This window comes from Cebidichthys violaceus, unplaced genomic scaffold, assembly GCF_023349555.1.
Source record: "Cebidichthys violaceus isolate CVI_PGR_0920_01 unplaced genomic scaffold, fCebVio1.0.p SCAF_58, whole genome shotgun sequence".
Lineage (NCBI taxonomy): Eukaryota > Metazoa > Chordata > Actinopteri > Perciformes > Stichaeidae > Cebidichthys > Cebidichthys violaceus.
In genome coordinates, this window is record NW_027176794.1 from 645,025 (window position 1) to 664,246 (window position 19,222).

The 19,222-nt window shown below is 38.2% G+C and overlaps 1 non-coding gene across 1 annotated transcript; it reads right to left on the reverse strand.

Moving 5' to 3' along the window:
• Positions 1-856: 856 nt before the first annotated feature.
• On the reverse strand, positions 857-928 carry trnae-uuc (transfer RNA glutamic acid (anticodon UUC)). Its single transcript has one exon. It is a non-coding gene; the product is annotated as a tRNA-Glu (tRNA).
• Positions 929-19,222: the final 18,294 nt, after the last annotated feature.

The window sequence follows — 19,222 nt, forward strand, 5'->3', positions numbered from 1 at the left end:
ACATGCTATACTATGACTTTTTTTAACATGCTATACTATGACTTTTTTCGACATGCTATACTATGACTTTTTTTAACATGCTATACTATAACTTTTTTCAACATGATATACTATAACTTTTTCAGACTTTTTCTAACATGCTATACTATGATTTTTTTCGACATGCTTAACTGTGACTTATTTCGACATGCTATACTATGACTTTAATTGGCATGCTATAGTATGACCTTTTCAGACATACTTAACTATGAATGTTTACAACATATTTTACTATAACTTTCTGATTTGCTTTCTATATCATAATCTTAAAATCCAGTTCCCACAACGGGAGTTGAACCCAGACCGCCTGGGTGAAAACCAGGAATACTTACTGCAAGCTATATGGGACACATTTTCTCATTTTTCAAAGACTTTTTCACTATACTATACTATGACTTTCTTCAACATGCAATACTATGTTTCTTTTACTTATTTCAACATGCTATACTATGACTTTTTTCAACATTCTATATTATGACTTTTCAACATGCTATACTATGACTTTTTTCGATATGCTATACTATAATGTTTTTTTATTTATTTCAACATGCTATACTATGACCTTTTCAGGTTCTTTTATGACTTTTTTCAACATGCTAAACTATGACTTTTTTCAACATGCTATACTATGACTTTTTTCGACATGCTAAACTGTGACTTTTTCCGACATGCTATACTATAAGTTTTTTTTACTTATTTCGACATGCTATACTATGACTTTAATTAGCATGCTATAGTATGACCTTTTCAGACATACATAACTCATATTTCACTATAACTTTATGATTTGCTTTCTATATCATAATCTGAAAACCAGTTCCCATACCGGGAGTTGAACCCTGGCCGCCTGGGTGAAAACCAGAAATCCTTACCACTAGACCATATGGGACATACTTTGTCATTTTTCAAAGACTTTTTTCTCAATACTTACTATGACTTTCTTCAACATGCAATAATATGTTTTTTTTTTACTTTTTTCAACATGCTATACTATGACTTTTCAACATGCTATACTATGACTTTTTTCAACATTCTATACTATGACTTTTTGCAACATGCTATACTATGACTTTTATCAACATGCTACACTATGACTTTTTTCGACATGCTAAACTGTGACTTTTTTTGACATGCTATACTATGACTTTTTTCGACATTTTATAGTATGACTTTTCAACATGCTATACTATGACTTTTTTCGACATGCTAAACTGTGACTTTTTTTGACATGCTATACTATGACTTTCCAACATGCTATACTATGACCTTTTCAGAGTCTTTTATGACTTTTTTCAACATGCTAAACTATGACTTTTCGACATGCTAAACTTACTTTTTTCGACATGCTATACCATACGTTTTTTATACTTATTTCGACATGCTATACTATGATTTTAATTAGCATGCTGTAGTATGACCTTTTCAGACATACATAACTATGAATGTTTACAACATACTTTACTATAACTTTATGATTTGCTTTCTATATCATAATCTTAAAATCCAGTTCCCACAACAGGAGTTGAACCCAGGCCTACTGGGTGAAAACCAGGAATCCTTACCACTAGACCATATGGGACATACTCTGTCGTTCTTCAAAGACTTTTTTCACAATACTTACTATGACTTTCTTCAACAAGCAATAATATGACTTTTTGAAACTTTTTTCAACATGCTATACTATGACTTTTTTTGACATGCTATACTATAAGTTTGTTTTACTTATTTCGACATGCTATACTATGACTTTTTTGGGCATGCTATACTATGTCTTTAAATCTTAAAATCTAACACTAACCCCATATTATAGAATGTCGAAAAAAGTTATAGTCAAATTGTTTAACTTCAGATTATATTTTAGAGGAAATGGTGCATAGTTACGAAATAATTTCGCCTCAGGTTGATAGCAGACCCCCTCAAGGTGTCACTCAGAGAGAACCAGGACATTCTGATGTAGCATGTAAAAATTAAAGCCCTTCAAAATCGCATGCATGAGCTAACTTCAAATCACATTCATGAGACAATTTGTCTAAAGACTGCACACCGATTCTATTAACACGTGCACTTGCGTAAACTATTCACTCTTGCAAGCCTGTAACAGATAGGCCAATTTTACTCTATTCTAATTCTGTAGCTTATACTAATATTTGTTCTCTGTTTGAGCTGTTGTTTTTTCTGTTTGAATAAATTTCCCTCAAAAGAAAAGCTTGAGTTTTGATATCTTGCCCATATGCCATAAACATTGTCATAAGATAGTATGGTATTAAAATGTAAAAAAAAAAAAATCAATTTAGAATGTTAGTATAACAGTTTGTCAATAATATCACAAAAAGGTCACAGTAAATAATGTCTTTTCATGTCATATTTTATAAAAAGTCATAGTAAAGTATGCTATAAAATATGTCGTGACATTTTCTTTGGCATGGTGTGCTCAAAGCTGTTCGAACCCCGGATATTTTTATCAACACCATGCAAACTGATTTGAACAGGTTTACATGCAATGTCATTGCGTATGCTGCAGCTATATGCATATGCATGAATGGATACATACACAGGCTTTGGGGGTTTTATTATTTGCTGCATGACATGCATTAGTCTGATGTGTACATGTCTGTGAAAACACAAACAGGTGCTTGCCTTTCTTCATGTCTGCATACATGTGAGGAGTGCGTGATGGAACTCGTGTAAATAGGTCTAAGTGAGCGGGGAGGATCAACGTGAAAAAGCCCATCCATGTGTGAAAGGCAGAGGGAGGGTTTCACTGTATTTATAGTTGAGGAGGACACGTTGAAAAGATGAATGCAATGCAGAGTCTGCATGTTTCTTAAAAAGGAAGAGGATGCTTGTGCGAGTGATGGCTGCTCATTGTTTAATTAATCAAATGTGATCAGACTCCTGTATGTATTTACACTTTCTAAAATCCCTGCTGCTTTGCATGTTTGTGACTGAGGAGGCAAAACACAAAGGAAAAAAAGACTTAACGATTTAAAGTGCCACCGCCCCAGTTCCTGCACAAATCTCTTTCTGCTTCTTTTCTTTGTCTTCGTGGATATGAGCGGCTTGGTGCATTTCTGTGGGTGCACGGACATTGGTGATAGGCGTTTGCGGTCCCTAGCAACGGATAAAGACGTTGATTACAGACAGGGGTGGATACACGCCTTGACTGACATTCAGTCTGTTCTTCTCTTTTTCCACAAATGCCTCCCACTTTTTTCCACCCACCAGTGTGTCAAAGCAGCACAATTATCATCCTCTCCTCCCTGTCGCTCCCTGACATTCACATGATGGCGTTACTGTTCATTTTATGTCATTTTAAGGTTAAAGGGTTATGTGCAAGGAGGGAACCAATCCTGTGGTGTTACACAATGTAACACATATAAACAGTGATGTCTCTCTCTCTCTATCATTCTCCGAAAAAGATAGAAAAATCTCCCGTTATTCCGACTTGGGTGTGTTCTTGCAATACTCCTGCTTTGCTGCTCGCTTTGTTGTCACACCAGACTCTGAATAGTCTTGATTAGAAACCTTTGTTGTGTTATGTATTTGTGTCAGTGATTGTTAAGCAAATAAGCAAATTTCCCAAAATGTTGAACTTTTTCTTTAACCATACCATTTTAGGATTAGGACTTGTTTCTACATTAAAATCATATTATTTAAGGAAGTCCACATCCTGAGGCACAGCTTGTGGTGCAAGCTGGGTTAGTCCTATATGGTTAATCTAGGGTTGCTAACCATCCTGTAAAATAAGGAATGATCCCGTAATTGGAAACTAAAAGACATGTCGTGATTGAACTGATAAAGGATGCACTTTGTGTCATGGCATATTGTAGCACACACAAGTAACAGCATTGCTAAAATATACCTGACAGCTGCACAAGATTTTTAAAAATGGCAACCTAGTGTAGTTGACCTGGCCAAAAAAAAAAAAAGAAGATATTACAGAAATACAGAAGGGAATGGGAAAATACAGTTCTGTTTTATTCTAAAGAATGAGATAATAAAGAAATGTTAACACTGTTTTGATAAATTTATGTCGCTTCGCACATCCCAAAGAAACCTTCTAATAATAATGTTACAAACATATCGCTCAAAAATACAAAACTGATCAAATTCATGTTTGTCTTTGTGTGCAGGTTTGTGTGTGTATGCTGAAGGGTAATTCAGGTGTTCTCCAATAATCAATAACCCTGGTCCTTTTTTGAATTTCAGGAAGTTTGCGATGGCTGGTTATGGTTAGGTGAAGTTTTTCATCCGTGGTGTAGTAAGTTTTTTACTTCTAGTGATTGCATTCAAGCTTCAAAAATCATAAAAGTGGCGTTCATTTGTGAAGATTATCTTGCTGAACATGTTTTAGTATCTTAAACTTGTTTTTGCCACGGATCTTTTGTTCTGCAATAATCCAAAATCCAATGGAAAAATGTGTGTGAGTCCACCAGGGCTGCGTACAAAAAGTACATGTCAACAGTGTTTTTGTAATAACTCTCACTGCCAGAAGGAGTGCACACATTCATAGGGGAGACACTAAAGTAATAAAAAAATGCCCTCATATATGATTTCAGGCCATTTGTATATTTGGTCCTCCCAGTCGCTGATGAATGTGTAGAAACATCCGATCTCTGAAATGTAGCTGCTTCATGTTCTCATATACCATTCATTGATTGTTTACAACGCTACTAGCACTAAAGCAGAATAACTAACACAATAGTGTTTAATCCAGATATGAAAAGAATGGCAAGGCAGCATAGGGTGAATATATACTTATGAATGCATAATGTGGCCAAGGGGGAAGTTAAAGCCCTTTGAATTTGTCAACCAATTACAGAAGATCAAAGCAAGTGATGGAGCGTATCCCCACACAGCCACACATGAAGTGACAAGTGTAAAATCGCAGCTAAGCTGATGAGTTCGAGCATTGGATGGGTTAATTCAGACATAATCAGTTTCTTTAGTAAGATTTGTGTTTGCTTAGACTTTAAAACAGGATGCCTTCTTGGAAAAGAGGGACTACAAGAGATTTTATTTTTTAATAATTATGATAATTTTCCACTCTAGTGCTTTACCTGCCAATGTTGAGAGAGACATTTATCATTATTAATAACAATTTTATATTAATCAAAATTATATATATATATATATATATATATATATATATATATATATATATATATATATTTAAATATGTGTATATATATATGTATAATTGTATAATATATATATATATATATATATATATATACATATATACATACATACAGTATAAATACATATATTTGGTGTTTTGGTGAATATAAAGTAGAAGTGCTGGTATCTTTTTCTGATTTAAACAACACTGAAGCTGATCAATAAAGCAAACAAAGTTACAAATATGTTAAAAATTGTATTTTAGGTGCTGGTTAATAAGGTACTGGTTGGCTAATAAACAATAATGACAAACAGGTGACCATCATACCTAACAGGTGTATGAATATTTTTTATAGTAAACATTATTCACTGGTAATTATTTAGCTGTCATTTAATAATTAAATGTTGTAAACTACTTTAACATATTTTCTTTCTAAATGTGAATCACTGACATAGCTTGAAGCGGGCTGGTACTTTCCAGAACATTATTTTATTATTTAGTTTTCTGAATCTTTTAAATTAAAGAATTATGGACCTTTGCACCTTTCCCAAAACAGTGGCAAGTCGTGGCAGCTGAGCTTGCAACAGGGACTAGCGTTAAACTAAACACTAAACTATACACATGTATACATATACACTAGTACACTTGCCATAGTTTTAATGTTAAAACAAACGTGACTGGACTTCTTCTCTGGAGTTCTTTTTGATCTTCAGCAGCTGTCTGGGCACTCTGATAGCATGCAAATCTTCACATGCTCCCGCACATGCGATGCCTGAACACTGTTTTGCAAATGGCCCCTTGAAAGGTGCAGCCCCCTCACATCTCCTTCATGTATTCCCAGCTGTTTGAATCTCACTTCTGTAATAACGAATTGACAAGAGGAGGAATGGAAGCCACAAGAGGAGGATGTTCTTCACGGGTTACGTGACTTCCATTTATAAGTAGCACTGAGTATTTGAGTTAACTATTTAGCGTGATTAGATGTAATTAGTTCTGCATGGTTAGCAATGCAGAGGGTTTGTAAATAAGAGGGGAAAAGGGGGACGGTTCAAAGTGACGCTTCAGAAAAGACACCTTTAAAATCAAGTTGCAGAGAATGAGCCTGTTCTTTCTCCATCAAAGACATGGACATGAAACAAGAACAGAGAAAACCTGTAACAAATGTAATTTGTATGCTAAAAAAGACGGTCAAGTTGCAGCATGAAGACTCCAACTACAGTTCATTGTATATGAACCAAGGGATCGCCTAATAAGACCCTTCAAACACAGTATGCACTCACACACCTGATCAAAAAGCTTGCACACAAACCTAGTACACACACACACACACACACACACACACACACACACACACACACACACACACACACACACACAGAGACTCAAAGGTTTGCTTATATATCCAATGCGCTACACCTCTTCAGGGTGAGCGCTCCAATGTTTCTTTAGATCGTCTCCTGTGGAAAAGATTAAAGAGCAAACGTTGCTGCCCTGAGAATTACCATCACAATGCGGCTGCGTGGTCATTATCAGCAAGCCATGGGTCTCGACCAGACTTTTGGAGTTAATGAGCAGAGGGGAGGCAGGAGAAAAAAGGCAGAGGCAGAAAGTCCTACCCAAGAGTTTACAACAGTTAAATTATGGTGGAAATTATGCCGATGAAATTATTATTTTACCCATTTACGGCTCTACTGCATCTTTGTATCTTTAAAATTGTACTTAGTTGCAGATAAACTGTGCTCCTTAAATAGAGACACACATTCAATAATGTATTGGCATACATAAGTAATGCATTACGCACAGTCACACCTTTCTAACTCTGGAACCTCAGCACCTGGGCTTCTATCAATCTGTTGAGCAATTACAGCCAAGACCTCCCTACCACCTTGGCCGGGATGACAGGGAGCGACTTGCTGTGTGAGTGGTTTATAAGAAAGATTCACATTTACTTGCTTGAGGGTTTACTTGCATGTGAGGCAGAGAAGGAGATACAGAGGAAGATGGTCACGTAAGGGCTTGGTCATCATATTTCCTTTCTATGGTGGTCAAAAAAATATGCAGCATCAAATTACACCACATTTAGACCTAAACTACTATAATGACTACTAATCACACACTTTGTACACACTTGTTGTCCATTTTACAAAAGGCTGCTGATGCTTTGACATAGAATATTCCACCCAGAGCCTGGAAGGGTAACAAAAAACATAATTTTTTTTCTTGTTTGTGTTTATTCAGAAAGCTTACCGCACATCAAGGTTGTGTGGTTTTGCAAAGCTTTTTTTTATCAGACTCTCACAAGCACCTGGATGCAACCAGTTACCTTAATCAGCACATAGACATAGACACACACACACACACACCATATCTCTGTTTCCTGGTAGACCTCTGTGCTATCTACCTTTGCTCGCTCTCAGTTTCAATTTCTCCCTGCTCCCTGTGTCCTCTCTCTGCTGCGTGAGATACTCTGCACATGTGACTCCGAAGCAAAGCTACAGAGCCATACTAAACTGTTTCCACGCACAAATCTCTTCCTGATTTCTTTCCTTCTCTTGTGTCCATGTTTATTAATTGTTCCATCTCCAGCTCACTCTGCTTTGCAATCACATGTGTGCTGTGTTTCTGCGTGTCAGGCTCTCATATATTGATTTTTCAGTGATGATGCACAGGTGGTTGTTACTGCATGGACATATGTACTAATCTGTACGGTCTCATGTGGTCTATACGTGTGGTTGGAAACAAGACTGGAGTTAAAAAAAATAGTTACCCATTTTGTGAAAATACACTTAACTTGCTTTCTTGCCAAGAGGTAGATGAGAGGATCGATACCACAATCCGTATATATCCGTACAGTAAACAGGAAGCTATAGCCAGCAGCGGTAAGCTTAACTCAGTATAAAGACTGGAAATTGGGAAGACAGCTATCTTACCTACAAAGGGAACAACAATCTGCCTACCAGCACCTCTACCACGACTTGATGTTTCCGCTTAGTTTTTTTGGTGTTTCTTTATGTGCTAATTAATGTAAAATAAATAAAATGCTGTCGGGCTACCTTATTTTCTTATACTTCACCAGGATTTTGTTAACTTTGAGCAGAATATCTGTGTTCCCCCATTTACCAGTCCTTCTGAAAAGATAAGGTATCTGTCCGCTATAGGCATAATTATGAATCCCACTGCCATTGTTGGCAAGACCTGCCCTGCATAGCTGGTTGAGGCAGAGATGATTGGGTAGATGTGGAATCACTAATGGAAATAAGCTTCCGGGCTTCATTTTGTTTTATATAATGAGCATTTTTATCAAAATGTTGAACTATTCCTTAGTAAATGACTGATACATGCCAATGAATTTGAAACACTCCTACAATTGCTTGTGCACATTATGTTACCCACTTTAATGTATCAACTTCTTTAATCATCTCTAACGCATCCTTTCTTCTCTGTTATCTAAGGCCCCGTCTATTTCTCATAAAATTGCCTTTTTGTCTCTCACACCTTCCCTTTCTTTCATGAGCTGCTTTTCCTTACCACATAATCCACTCCCACTCTCCCAGCTGCAAGCCCCTGCTGCCTGTTAGTCGTGTGAAACTTGTTAATTAAATCTGCAGATTGAAAGACCCCCGGGAAACAATGTTTAATCGATGAGCACAAATAGATGACTTTCATTCCACACAATTCTTTCCCTGATGTTAGCCCAATCCTTAGCCCGATTGAGAGAAGTGAGTGTGTGCACTCATACAATAACAAAGATCCCATCGAAACAGTGCAAGAGCAATCTCAATCAATCACTAAATGCTAACAAGCTTCCTCTCCCTCAGTCACAGCAATAAAATTGTTTCTCTACTGCAGAACACCTCTCTTTTCTTGTCATATCTGTGCTTGAAATGTCCACATTTTAAAACTTTTGCCTTTACCCCATTTCCCTGCAGCTCTCCTCTCTTTTTTTTTGCTGATGATATGTCAGCTAAATCAGGAAAGATGGTGCATCTACTGAAGACTTATTGAGATCCTGACGTGTAGTGGTGGAGATTTCCTCTAACCAGCAGCTGTCATCTCATTCCCAAAGCCAGATCAACGTCACTGTTGATTCACAAAGAACAGAACAGTTGCCTTGCAAATTAGGTTAAAACTGTACCTAACCATGCAACCTACAAATGAAGACAAATATCCATGCACAAAGCGTGTCACGATCACATGTGCACTCACACACATAGTAATTGTACTTGGTAGTCAGACAGAGGGGTGCCTGGCCTGTACTTGAGCTGCAGGCAGTATCCCGGTTCGCCCAGCTGTTCTTTTACCCCTGCAGCTAACTCTGTATCTGACCTCCCCATCTCCAGCAACAACAACCCGACCCAGCTGGCTCAAACATCAGCAGCGCCCACAACAACACCGAAATACAAAGTCACAGAGAAGTGAGTCATCACAGACACAACAATCTCTCTCAAAATAGCTGAAATGGTCCCAAATTGCCCCGAAAAAGATGTCACCAGCGACCCACCACATTTTTTTTCACATTCATAGGTGAACTTCAGCGGCTGTTTCATAAAAACATGTTATGGCCAGTCAACATTTTAGTTGTCAAAAATAAATACTTTTTTAAGCCTAAGATTTTCGCCAGCCGGATGGCTAAGAGCTGTGTTTCCATGGTATCAATCAATGATACCTGGTAAGAATAAGTGGGAAAATATGGCTTAATTTGTGGTCCTCGAACAGTGACATACTGTCGTAAACAAGGGAGAGAATTGTTATAAGCTAGACCACAGGAAGCCCTTTATTTAGACTTTAGTTTTACTATAGCTTCACTTACTCCCATGAATTTCTGTTGTGCTGGTAAATTATATTTTAGAGGGCCCAAGTTTTCCACTTATGCTTCGAATGGAGGTAGCTGAGAACAATGACGCTGAGTAATTTCCCCAGAAAAAATAGCCCTATTTAAGAACTATTTGTACAACTGATGAAATTATTCAATACATTTGTATTTCGATGGTTGTACAAAACAAATATTCTATAGATTTAAAAAAAAATTAAAAGGGCTTGTTTATTAATGTGTTTGCCTGTGCTGATAGCGCTACACGACATGGCCGACTGAACAACAATCAGACAGACTAGAGCCACATCGTTATCATGACTAATAAATATATTATAATGTAATTTGAATAACAATGCAAAGAATGCAAACACAGTCCAATTTACAAAAGACACGGTGAAGTGCTCACCTGTATAATGTTGTGCATTATATCACAACACCACACCTGCTACGATAAGACCTTGAAGATGGTCTCATCTTGTGTCTTATTTGGTGGTTTTGATTGAAAACGTAGCAATGCAGTAAAGAATGTAAATTCCGGCTCTCTCGTGGACTTGTGCTGAAGAGACATAAGATGCTGCAGCAGCGAAGGCTAAGGCCACCAGTATCCAGGAGGCATGTAGCCTTAGGGACCAACAGGCTGAAATAATAATATTCTGCTCTTATTTCTACTCCTACTTTGAGCTGTTATTATCACCATTTCCTGATTTATTTTTCTGTGTAGTACACCAGATAATTACAACTATGAATAGGCCCTCTGTGTGTAATGCCTCTGTAAAGCATTTTGGGTACTATAAAAATTTAGGTCATACAAACTTTCGAGAAATTTTATTCTGCAACCCCAAATAACCCTGAAAGTACATTTTACCAACTGTGATGGAAATGTTTCTTGAATCACCACCGCACAGATGAATACTTACATGAAGTAAATTATACAGTGTCACTTGAGGACTGATTGGACGTGGGTATACTGCCGTCCCATCTTATGCATTGCAAATGACTTTGGTTGTATGGATGGATGTACTTGAAAAACAGAATATCTCAGTTTACATCTGTACATGCTCATCTGCTCTACTGATCACACTGGTGGTGTCATTGCACTGCTAAATGTCCCAAGTGAGGGTGAGTAACTGAGGCGTGCTCAATACTTGTGGTGTGCAGAGGTCGACAACAGGAGAGATTTGTGTATACGCGTGGCTGCCTGATAGCCTTTACATCATCGCCATCGAAACACTGGACTCCTGCCAGAGTCTCGATGAGCGTTTGGGCTCCATCATTCCCAGAAACACACACTCCCTTCAGCCTGGAGCAATGAGGTGGAGGCTTCTACTCAGAAATTGCTCAGAGCAAAAGGAGAAAGGAGGATTTAGGGCTAACTCAATGAATGTCAGTGTATTTATCACAGTGGCAGCACCAATCACACTCTTGGTTTCCAAGTCCAAAATCCCGAACATCTTGAAAAATACCCCAAAACCCCTCCATTAAAAAATGTGTTTTTGCCAGTGCTGCTTCTTTTGGATATTCGATTGTATACAGACTAATATTTTTTATGCCAAATTTGGCACCGTAAAGTTGTTTCACTCTATTGAAAGGCTAAAAGTTTCTCTTTAGCGTGGTGAAATCTCAGATGTCCATGATTTGTTACATCACATGAAATGGCACTAATTCATGGTCCAAAAACGGATTTCTCAGAGGCCCTGTCCCTGTCTTTGGTGATCTGATGACAGCTTTAGGTCTGTCAGTTCTCACCTGGCATTAGCATGCGTCTCTGCATGCGTCTCGAGTGACCACATGTGATTGAATCCCATCCTGCTCTATATGCAAATAAACACAAACATTTATTTTGGTAAAGACCAAATGCCTTGTTGTTTTTAACTGGCGGGAAGCAGCAATGCACTTCCTGGGCCTAATTTGACAGAAAATAAAAGAAGAAATCTAAATGATACAGACTGTGTCACATGGGGGCAAAAAGACAACAGGGGATGGTCCCAAATGCAGATAGACACGGGGGTTACAGAGGGATGATTCACGGTGATTTTAATAAGCAAAAAATGTCCAAAACTAAACTTATAAGGGCGAGTCCAAAAGTGAGTATTGAAAATCCAAAAGCCAGAAACAGGCAAAATGACATGTGAAACAGGGTCAAGTGAACATAGAATGGAACACAGCAGGGAACATAGCAGACAAACCAACACAGTGACTGGGGAACACAGGGTTTAAATACACTGGGGAGGTGTGGGTGATCAGACACAGGAGGATTCAATCTGGGGCGGGGCAGACAATGACAAAGGTGGGAAAACATACAAACGCAGGAAGTGAATTGAACATGGGACACAAGAGTCAGGGACATTTTAAATAACACAGGAAACAAGATCGTGACAGACTGGGTCTATTCCTCGGAATTATTGAAGATGTTTGATGCACTCATAATATAAATATAATAATCTCTATGGGCTTTTGGAAATGTCCCACAACGTGGCCAGATTATGTGATTTGAGAACCAACTGTTGTCGCACTTTAATATGACGACAGCCCTTGAATGTGGCCCAGGAAACATACACATGCACAACGTTTAAAGGATGTGGCAAAAATCTCAATGCACCCTCAATGCGTCAAGAAAAAACTATTTCTCCACCGTCAACATTAAGCAAACCCTCAGAAGAAATCTTTCTCCATGAAACATATTTCCTAGGTGACTTTGATATTGTTAATTCACAGCTGGCAACTGCTGCTAGCTAGCAGATTGAATCGGATAGTGTGTGTTAACAGGGTTCATATATAAGCAAGGTGGCCAGATGTTGTTGTCATGTAATTTATGAGGCACTGTGAACCAATGATTTCTTCTTCATGTCAGCTACAATTTAAAATGTGTTGTGTACGTTGAACCCCAACAACACAGAGTCCCTTGTGTCAGTCTAATAATTCCTTCAGTTGTAATCATGCAGACAATAATCACAAATTGTTAGAATTTGCTCAGCTCACTTTTTCAGACTCTAAGATGTTTTTAGTGTTTATATCACAGTAGCGGTATGCAGTACTCCTGAGCGTACTGACATAAACCACAAATGAGAATCAGCTCAATTTATTTGAAATGACATGGCTTGTGTGGCGGCTAGTTCTTAGCAGACCAGCGTGGTGTTGGTGTTGGGAGCAGTGCGAGGCCTGAGGCAGCTGCTATTCATAGACTGGAATTCTCAATGAGGGACTAGGCCTAGATGTGCTTTGAAGTTTTTTTTTCAGTTGTTTATTGAGCTTTTTTTGTGGAAAATCCATTATAAACAATACATTACTCAATGCAGAGTATTTTTGTGTTTTCTAAATCTTATAAAGAGGAGATATTCAAAAGAAAACATTGTTAAAAACACCACAATTTGCAGTGACACCATGCTGAGCAACAGATATGTGATGTGATTCAAAGCTCAACAAGCGTATCTGCTTTTGATGTTTCTTCAAATCCAGATGAATATATAAATCTCTGCTATCAGCTGTCTCTACTCGCACAGGCAACAAGAAAGAAAACTCATCTCTAAGAGCAGGAGCAATGGGATTTCTCCCCCTTAAAAATTCACTTTCTATACTGGCCGCCTGCTCCCTCAAAGGCTGCTGTCCAATGTTATTTGATTGTCCTTACTTCCCATCACACCCTGTATTGCAAAAGTGAGAATTATTGCACAGCTTTTCTGAGAAAATAAAATACTAATTTCTTTCTCAAAGTTCACTCCATTAAGAAATAATGCCACACATGGCACAAAGTAGCTGTTGCAACGTTTGTTTGTGCCTTGCTGAGACGCAAAGAAGACAAACCTCTACTTACGTCTCACTGCAACTCTACAAGAATCAACCAAACCCTTCATACAACGCGATCACTATTTAATCAGGGCTCTGCCTGTAAGCCAATCAAGACGTCGGGTCGCATTCTTGAGAAAACCTCCAAGCTGTCATTACAATTAAATTCTATTGAATTACGCCTGATTGGCGGCGCAGTCACTGCTGATTTTAGTTTAGTTTAGGTCCTTCCACATATTTGAGAATGTGTGCACATAAAAAAAGGTGTTCCACACTTTTATACTAACATAAGGCACACAATGACATGCTGCATATGAAGGCAGTGTGTTTTGTGATTCAAGTCTGATAAAGATTGTAGGCAGATGTGTTGCTATTGGTGAGGCACATCTTAAATTGCTGATAATGGCTCATGTCTTGCAGCCTTCATACCCATTATTCTTCATCCAAACACTTTTAAAAGTGGAAAAGAAAATTAGACTATATTATTTTCTTATTTAGAAATAATGGTTTTAGAATTAACAATAAACCATCCTGAATTACACTTGACATGCGTATGAATAGATGATTTGCAGCGGAAATCCATGAGAGCGGTTTGATTAATGACACGGGGATCACATAAATTCAGCATCATTAAGTATTCCGTCACCACACGTCTTTTCTCTCTTTCAAACAAGCGCCACATGAGCTATAAACAACCGTGGCAATCAAATGTAACTGGTTTGAAGATGCATTACAAATCACCCCCCGGGATCCTTAAGGAAATATCATGAACAAGTCTCTCGAAGATTCCACGTATCCCACCATTAGGGGAAGATGAATCCCTAAATCATCACTCATTGTGTAAGAGGGATTTAAAACTATTGCCTATCCAGAAATAGGGGAGGGAGGCATCCTTGAAGATATCTTTCGCAGTAAACACTTCAAGTGCAGCAAATCACTTCAGGCAGTTTCCCTGTAGTGAAAAAAGTGATGCTAATGCAGCTGCTGAGAACCCTTTAAGTGTTAATATTTTACCGAACACGCTTCCCTTCCCTACATCTCTCCTTCCTCCCATTTCAGCAAACAGCCCAGACCTGAAGAGATGCTGAGGCGTTCATTCCCCATTTACCCGCACTAACGGGTGATCCTCTCCAGTAAAGGTCAAATTCTTGGCCTTTTCATCCGTCCGTTGTCCCAACACAGCTGACCTTTCGTTCAACTTCCCGTGACCTCTAGGGCAGCAGAGCAACAATAATGAAATGCCTGCTTCAGTAGAGAATCACAGAAACTACAGAAGCAAGAGCTCACCCGACCTTCTGTAACATTTAGTGTCCTTTGAATAAACTCTTAACTAGCTCAGTTTTCCAAATTTCTTTTCTCCAGAAAAACAGACGTTCTCTCAGGATTTTAGCTACTTGAATAGTAACCGTTACTACGTCACACAACAATCCTGCATTTAGGAACTGAATCGCTGTACAGACGGAGCATCACTCCCACAATTTAAATGTGCCAAAGATGAAAAATGCTCATTGCCCTTGTGTCCCTGGGACTATTGTTCAGCTATCGATCTGTATGACAAATACACATTTTGTCGTCTGAAAAAGCATTTTTTTTTAATGTTTTCTACAAACTCCAACCATATTTTCTTACCGTGAAGAGAGCCTTTTTGCTGACTCAAGGGCAAACAAAATAACACACTTCTTCCAATAATATATGATTTTAGGCCACCCCAGCCAACCTCTCCACTAAAATAAAACTTTTATCTTCTTTTTCTTTAGAATGGCAGTATATTTCATCGACTTAGTGTGTGCACAGGCAAAGAGAGGATTAGTAAGTCAAAAAGAAGACTCAGTGTAATCAGCCTCTGTTTTCTATAATAGTAAATTGATTATTTACAGAAACAGACGGAAATTTCTTGACCACAATTGGATTGATTGCCAGGAAATTTGATCAGAATAAATTGTAGTAACATTGGGGGTCCCTTAACCTTTCCTCTATAGTGCCATCATCATCAAAACTTCCATTTGTCCCAATACTTTGTTTTATGACATTCTCATCAGACCTGTGCTTTGTATTTAGTGCTACTTAGCAAATCTTGGCATCCTAACACCCTGAAATAAGATGGTGAACATGTTCTATCATATTAGTATCGTCATTGCAGACATTTTAGAATTTAGCTAAAAGCACCGCTCTCGACATTTTACTGTTTCAGTCCAATACATTTTCAGGAGCATACATTTCTATTCTTCATTCACTGAATTTTCTAATCCACACCTAAATATAGGATGGGATTTGCACGACTGCAGCCACAATTCAGGCAGATCGTTGTTCACCAACGCACAACACACCATCGCTTGCAAATCTTTAACAAAGTCAGAGGACAACAAACTATCGGTTGTGCCACTCAGAACATAGCTAAATATTTCAACGAGTTGTGTCTGCTCTCACAAGTGGTGAGTCACCGCCTCACGAGCACATCTGGAGTGTGCACAAACAAACACTTAGCGTTGCAGTGAGCATACAGGTACTAAAAAAAGAATAATATGGTTCACAATAATAAAACACGATTTACAGAAAAGGCCTGTACATTGTTGCAATGCCTTCTAAACATAATGATTCTGTGTGGGTGTAATTACAAGCTGTACATAAACCAGTTATAGATGTGCACAGATGCAGAGCACTGATTTTTTTTTTATTCCATGCACATTCACAAAAAGAGACTTAATCTGCTTTTACTGGTTTCCTATCACATCCCATTAAATTTACACATGACACCGGGGCAAAAGGTCATGAGGGATGTTAACGAAAAAGTCTGCAGCATTAATGTATTATGACCTTCTCCATCTCTATATTTGAGAGTACTTTAACCTACGCCTATACATTGTGACATGCAGAATCATAGCCTCTATGAAATATTCACTCAGGGCGTCCGACTGAACCGAGTAGGTCCCCGCTGATTTAGGACATTGTCAGCAGATGATTTATGTGAATAAATGTATCCTGAAATACATCTGAGAGGTAATAAGACATGTGGACTCCTGTTTAGTGAGCAATCCTTCACAGCCAGTGTGGCAAAAAAAATCACGGCTGCTCCTCGCTGGTGGTCAAGGATCACCGCAGGGAGAGGGTCAAGAGCTCCCGAGGGAGACATCGCATATTGGTTTGTGGCATCCTGATTGTTTATGACTGGGTGAAATGAAGTTTGGTGTTATATTGCGTGACTGTAGTTAAGAGCAAACAGCTGGCATAGACGTATAGAGGGCCCCCACTATGGAGTCATAAGAGTGACATAATAAAGGATAAATCTGTAAAAGAATAAGAAATGTTAAAATACAAGGGAAAAAATAAAAGAATATATAAGTAAATAAAGAAAAGGTGGAAACTAAAAGTAAACATTGGCATATATTTTGTCATGTTTATTTTCGTTAGTCAAGTGACACGTTGGTGTCGTTAATCCCGTTCGTCACTCGTGGTCACTTGAGTCTTTAGTCATTGAAGGTAATGTCATACAAAAAATTATTTGTAGTCATATATATGCAAAAAAATAAATAAAGATGTGTCTTTTAAAAAAGTACATAAAGAAATACATAAAGAAATAAATGTCTGTATTTCCCACATCTATTTAAGCAGATTTATTCTTTACAAAGGCACTCCTATGACTCCATACTACACATGTCCTGCACAGGAGCAAAACACCCGGACTAAAAGATATATTATAATTTTTTTTGTCTCTCTTTTAGTTTTTTTTGCATTTGTCTCTTGTCATTTTTAATATTTATTTTGATTTTGCGTCTCTTTGTAGTTCTGTGTCTCATTGTGGTCATCTGTCTCTTTGTGTTAATTATCACTTTCCTTGTGGTTATTTTGTGTCTCTTTTCAGCTGTTTTGTGTCTCTTTGTGGTACCGAAATGTTCAAACAGAAGTTCTCCAGTGGGTCACATGACCCCAGGGCCTGTGTCCAGTAGACCTGTTGAGTAATGCATTTACAGCTATGGCACCTTGTCAAATCAATAATTTAAGGTACCAGTGCATCACAACGCAACACTTTGCCTCTCAAAGTGACAAATACTGGCACTTTCTCCCTCCTGTTAAGACTCTGGACGCTCTGCTCTGACAGCACAATTTCACTGATAAAACCCGACTCTGGCCATCATTTCCTCCATAACACCTTCTGCACTTCACACCAAATGGCTTTATGAGAATCTGTTGTCTTGGGAAAACAGCTGATCTCATCCTATTTCAGGTCACGCTGCCACAACAGTAGATAACAATCCGGCTGGCGTGTGAAGTGTGGGATAACTGTGGGGCTCGGCTAACACTGCAAACTTGTTCAGGAGAGTGGAGAGACAGAAAAGAAACTCGTAGTGATCAAGCCTGAATGGCACTCTCCATCTGTATAATTGGTTGAAATGAGCTATGGAGGACCACCTGCTGACTGCGTCATTCAGAGCTCTTTTACAAGGAAATTGTGTCCAATGTCGCCCCGTCTGGCAGAGGAGGAGGCACACAAAGAATGAGCATAGTCACCAGCTCCTAGACGGAAATAAGTCTTTCTTAAATGTTTTTCATTTTCAGCTTTGCTTTCAGTCTATCCACTGATATAAACACATCATGGAACTAATCCCCACAATAACGATTTAAACTGGACATAACTGAGATAGTAGCTATGTATTATACTATTGCAAACTTAAATGTTCCTGAGTCTCAGTCTGCCAGTTTCAAGCTGCACTAATAAATGTTTTTTTATGAGAAATGTGAAAGGGATGGTCACTCACAGTGACAAATCCACAGAGACTTATTTATGGGGCATTTTAGTGTCTTTTTGTTCTGTTTTTTTTTTGTTGTTTTTTTCTTTTATGGGCGACAAGATTCATTTTCAGCTGCAGCGGGCAAACTTTTAAAAAGTTCTGATGAGTCTAGCTGGTGAACATATTGGGACATGTAACAGCCAAAGAGCCAGATATTTATTGTAAATATATCTCAAGACACCAATGATACGTCTAAATGAATAATTGGCTGGAATGCGGAAGTCAAGACTTATTATGATTCAAAGGGGCCTAATTATTAATAAACAGACTGAAACCGTGTTTTAAACCGCGCATATTTACCGAGGGTAGATTCACGGAGCGTGCTTTAATACAAATGTTTGTCAGCTAAACATTTTTTGCTAGCTGCTGAACACCTCCACTGAGAGTTCCCCACTAAAATATCAATAGCAGTTATCCAGGGAAAGGAAGGAATTATCCATTCAGTATTTTTACGGCTAATCTGGGGGATAGACTTCACTCAACATTCTCCACACTAGCTTGTGTCTACTGCCTTAAACCTTAAAATAAAGTCTAGAGGTTACTGCTTGTTTTAACTTTATACTTATTTTCCCCACAGGCATAAATTGACTATCTTTCCAAACCCATTTTATACCTATTTTTTAAGTATTTATGCACTTCGCCCACATATTGATGACAGCAAATCCTCCAAACGGCTTC